Below are 5,462 nucleotides of genomic sequence, written 5' to 3'. Positions count from 1 at the left end.
GGCGCCGCTCCAGACCCCGCCCGGCCGGCTCGGCGGGGCCAGGCGCTGCGGGCAGTCATTTCCTTAGCAACTCGCCCCGCCCGCAGGGACAACGGCCCGCCCAACGGCCGCTCCCGCGAGACTGGCGCGACCACGCCCACCAACGGCCGCGGTACTACTCCGCTGCCTCGAGCAGGTGGCGGGTGGCCTTTCCGTGTACTCCTCCTTCGTTCCCAGTCCCCAGCCTCTTGGCGTTTTGTCTGACGCCTCTTTTGTGTTGGACTCGACGCTTCCGGCCCGTCCTCCAGTGTTTTCATCCCCCTCTCCCCAACGTCGCACCCTCAGACTCCGCAAACCCCGCCCGATTTGGTTCAATTAAAGTTGACTAGTATTTGTTCTGAGCTTAGGAAGCACTTGGCCAGGCCCTGCGAGGCCTATATGAGAAGAATGTGAGTCTTTTCTGACAAAGGAAAGCGAAGACCTCGATCTGTGACATAATTCGAGTTAATACAATGTAGAAATGTTTGGTACAGCCTATTCTGGGTGAGAAAAGCTCAAAGGATGGGAGGAGAAGCTGTGTCTTGGAGGATTGAAAGGATGTAGACTGTCAGGATGCTTCTGGATTGCATTATGCCACGGGAAAGGGGAATAATGTTATAAGGTTTGGAGGAGTGAGGGAAGAATGTGAACTGCATTTGGGGAGATTTTTGAGGAAGCTGGCTGGCCTCGGAGAATGATTCTAAGTTGTAATATTAGCTAGCTAGCTTGATAAAAAGAAGCGCCAAGATGAATGACTTGGGCTTCATTGTCATCCTGGTGTAACCTTTGGCATCGTTGGTCTAGTCTTTGTACGCAGTGTACATTGGAGAGAGAGAGAGTCTGGGGCACTGTTGGCTTTTCTTAAGATGGAGTTTCGCTGTTGTTGCCCAGGCTGCAGTGCAATGGCGCTATCTCCGCTCACTCCAACCTCTGCCTCCCGGGTTCAAGCGATTCTCCTGCCTCAGCCTCCCAACTAGCTAGGATTCCACGCCTAGCTAATTTTTGTATTTTTAGTAGAGACGGGGTTTCACCATCTTGGCCAGGCTGATCTCGAACTCCTGACCTCGTGATCCACCTGCCTCAGCCTTCCAAAGTGCAGGGATTACAGGCGTGAGCCGCTGCACCCGGCCTGGGGCACTGCTACTGGTTGAAGCGCTCTAAGCAGGAGATGAGAAGAGCTGGGTGTAAGGTGGTACCAGGCAGGGTGGCAATGGGAATCCAGATGAAAGGACAAATTAGACAATAACGAGACAGATTTGGTAATAAATTGGATTCAAGGGATGGAGAGAAAAGGAGAAATTCTCCAAACTATGGCAATATTGATTCTTTTCGCCCGGGCACGGTGGCTCACACCTGTAATCGCAGCACTTTGGGAGGCCAAGCAGGGGTGAATCACTTGAGACCAGAAGTTCAAGACCAGCCTGGCCAACATGTGAAACCCGTCTCTACTAAAAACACAAAAGTTAGCCAGGCGTAGTGGCGCGCTCCTGTAATCCCAGCTACTTAGGAGGCTAAGGCAGGAGAATCGCTTGAACCCCGGAGGCAGAGGTTGCAGTGAGGAGAGATCGTGCCACTGCACTCCAGCCTGGGTGACAGAGCAACTCCGACTCAAAAAAAAAAAAAAAAATTCTTTAAAAACATAAAACTAATCATGACTTCCTCATATTCTTCAGATAGTCCAAATTCCTTATAACTTACAAGACGCTTCATGCGAATCATCCAGATTCACATATGCCTCTCTCACTCTCCATTTCTCCTACAACTCTGCTTCGGCGATGTCTTTGGGTGCGTCTAAAGCCATGCTTTATCTTACACTTTTACCCATGGAGCACACCTCTCCACACCCCTCTTGACCATCACTTTCTCCAGGAAGTCTTCTCTACTGTCACTATACTAGTTTGGGTGCACACTTAGTTGTCTTTCCTGATAGCATATAAGCCTTTATGACGGCAGAGTTTCCATTAAACTTACCATTGTGTTCTCTGGCATCCCTTGCACAGTTGTATGTGCTGAATAATATTTAAATATTTGTTAAATTAATGAATAACACCAAGATTTTGACTCTGCATAACAAAATGTGGTGGAGCCATTAAGAGAAAAAGGTGAAGTTTGAGGGGATGCTAGTTTTGGGGGGGAAAACAGTGGTTCAGTTTAGGGTGACAACTAAATATAAAAACATTGAAAATATTAGAGTTGAGCCATGAGAGTGGAAAAGATGTTAATTAGGCTTGCAGGTTGCCAGGAACCTAGATGAGATCTCTGACCAAAGCAGGGTAGAGGGAGCATATAAAATCACTCGGTCTTGGTTACAGTGAGCTGAGACAGTGTCACTGCACCCCAGCCTGGGCGACAGAGTGACCCTGTCTCAAAAAACAAACAAATGAACAAAACAACAACAACAAAAATTACTCAGCCTCTTCTTTCTTCTCCTTTTGCTCCTCCTCCTTCTAAGAAATGAAGTCTTGCTATGTTGGGAGGCCAAGGCGGGTGGATCACGAGGTCAGGAGTTCGAGATCAGCCTGACCAACATGGTGAAACCCTGTCTCTACTAAAAATAGAAAAATTAGCCGGGCATGGTGGTGCGCACCTGTAATCCCAGCTACTTGGGAGGCTGGGGCAGGAGTATCGCTTGAATCCAAGAGGCAGAGGTTGCAGTGAGCCAAGATCATGCCATTGCACTCCAGCCTGGGCAACAGAGCAAGACTTTGTCTCGGAAAAAAAAAAAAAGAAACCCCGTTTCTACTGAAACTACAAAATTAGCAGGGCATGGTGGCATATGCCTGTAATCCCAGCTACTTGGGAGGCTGAGGCAGGAGAATCAGTTGAACCTGTGAGGCAGAGGTTGCAGTGAGCCGAGATTGTGCCATTGCACTCCAGTCTGGGTGACAGTACGAAACTCCGCCTCAAAAAAAAAAAAAAAAAAAGGAAATTATGAACCCTGAGGCATGTAATTATAGATCTCTGGAAATGTTGCCAGCCTCGGCAACATTGCCTTAAAGGTTAAATGTGGATGGGCGTGGTGACTCACACCTGTAATCCCAGCACTTTGGAAGGCCGAGGCAGCTGGATCACCTGAGGAGTTCGACACCAGCCTGGCCAATATGGTGAAACCCTGTCTCTACTAAAAATACAAAAATTAGCCAGGTGTGGAGGCAGGCACCTGAAATCCCAGCTACTCGGGAGGCTGAGGCAGGAGAATCGCTTGAACCTGGGAGGCGGAGGTTGCAGTGAGCTGAGATCATGCCATTGCACTCCAGCCTGGGTGACAGAGCAAGACTCCATCTCAAAAAAAAAAAAAAAGGTTAAATGCTCTAACTTTAGAGTATAATGTGACACCAGTTCAATTGTAAATTTGCATGTGAACTGAAGATCACTCAAAAAAGTGTTAATCCAAATCATCCAAAATATGCCAATATGCTCATATTTATATTGCATATTATAAATTTATATTGTCTTCCTATGTTACCCAGGCTGGCCTCAAACTCCTGGGCTCAAGCAATCCTCCCGCCTCAGCCTCCTGAGTAGGCGCACACTGCTGTGCCTGGATCTAACTGTTTTTGACCCTTTCTTCATATACATGTGATGCATATACATCTTTATATTATACTATTCATAAAATGATACCTTTAAAAGCTCAGCAGTTTTGATATTGTATTCCTTCTAGGTTGTGATTAAAGGTGAAAGATTGATCCAGAGAGGGAAAAAAAATCTCAGGGACAAGATTTAGGGCTAAGAAAGAAGGAATTTAAATATTTTGAAGTTACTAAAAAAGAAGAGGGAGAGTCTATTTCTGGGATTCTGGGCTAGTTCTTATTTCCCTTTATACTCATTAATTTATATATATATATATTCTGTACTCAAATATATATTTGACTTTTTTTTTTTTTTGAGACAAAGTCTCACTCTGTCATCTAGGCTGGAGTGCAGTGGCATGATCTCGGCTCACTGCAACCCTCCCAGGTTCAAGTGATTCTCCTGCCTCAGCCTCCCAAGTAGCTGTGACTACAAGCGTGTGCCACCACGCCCATCTTTTGTGTGTGTGTGTGTGTGTGCATTTTTAGTAGAGACAGGGTTTCATCATATTAGCCAGGATAGTCTGGTTCTTCTGACCTCGTGATCTGCCCTCCTTGGCCTCCCGAAGTGCTGGGATTACAGGCGTGAGCCACCGTGCCCGGCCATATTTTGATATCTTTTTTTGTGTTTTTTTTTTTGAGATGGAGTCTTGCTCTGTCACTGAGGCTGGAGTGCAATGGCACAATCTTGGCTCACTGCAACCTCCTTCTCTGGGTTCAAGCAATTTTCCCTGCCTCAGCCTCCTGAGAAGCTGGAATTATAGGCGCCCACTAACACGCCCGGCTAATTTTTGTATTTTTTAGTACAGACATGGTTTCACCATGTTGGCCAGGCTGGTCTTGAACTCCTAACCTCAGGTGATCTGCCTGCCTCGGCCTCCCAAAGAGCTGGGATTACAGGCGTGAGCCACTGCACTCGGGCCATATTTTGACATCTTATAAAACCATTTCTGGCTGGGAGAGACTGCCCTTCCTAGGGCTAACCAATTAGAAACAGGAAAGGACTTTTTTTTTTTTTTTTGGACTTGGAGTCTTGCTCTGTCACCCAGGCTGGAGTGCAGTGGTGCCATCTTGGCTCGCTGCAACCTCTGCCTCCTGGGTTCAAGCAATTCTCATGCTTCAGCCTCCTGAGTAGCTGAGACTACAGGCACGGGCCACAACACCCAGCTAATTTTTTTTTTTTTTTTTTTTTTTTTTTTTTTGAGACGGAGTCTCGCTCTGTCGCCCAGGCTGGAGTGCAGTGGCCGGATCTCAGCTCACTGCAAGCTCCGCCTCCCGGGTTCACGCCATTCTCCTGCCTCAGCCTCCCGAGTAGCTGGGACTACAGGCGCCCGCCACCTCGCCCGGCTAGTTTTTTGTATTTTTTAGTAGAGACGGGGTTTCACCGGGTTAGCCAGGATGGTCTCGATCTCCTGACCTCGTGATCCGCCCGTCTCGGCCTCCCAAAGTGCTGGGATTACAGGCTTGAGCCACCGCGCCCGGCCCACCCGGCTAATTTTTATAATTTTAGTAGAGACTGGAGTTTCACTATGTTGGCCAGGCTGGTCTCAAACTCCTGACCTCAAGTGATCCGCCTGCCTAGGCCTCCCAAAATGCTGGGATTACAGGTGTGAGCCACCACGCCCAGCCAAAACATTCCTTTGATACATAAACTGACCAGTCCAGAGCTATACCTTCCCTATCTGGCCCATACATCCCAAGAAGCAACATTCTTTTGCCTTAATCATCGCAGGCAATTAGGGACCATCCCCAAAGTTTAGAGCCTGCAGGAATTATTCAAACTAGCCAACCCTAAACTCTTTGCCCTGCCTTGCCTTACCCTTAGAAACCCTAATAAAAGTTCTGGCCTAGGCCTGGAGCAGTGGCTCACAC

This window comes from Macaca fascicularis, chromosome 13, assembly GCF_037993035.2.
Source record: "Macaca fascicularis isolate 582-1 chromosome 13, T2T-MFA8v1.1".
Classification (NCBI taxonomy): Eukaryota; Metazoa; Chordata; class Mammalia; order Primates; family Cercopithecidae; genus Macaca; species Macaca fascicularis.
This window is presented reverse-complemented; position numbering follows the sequence as displayed.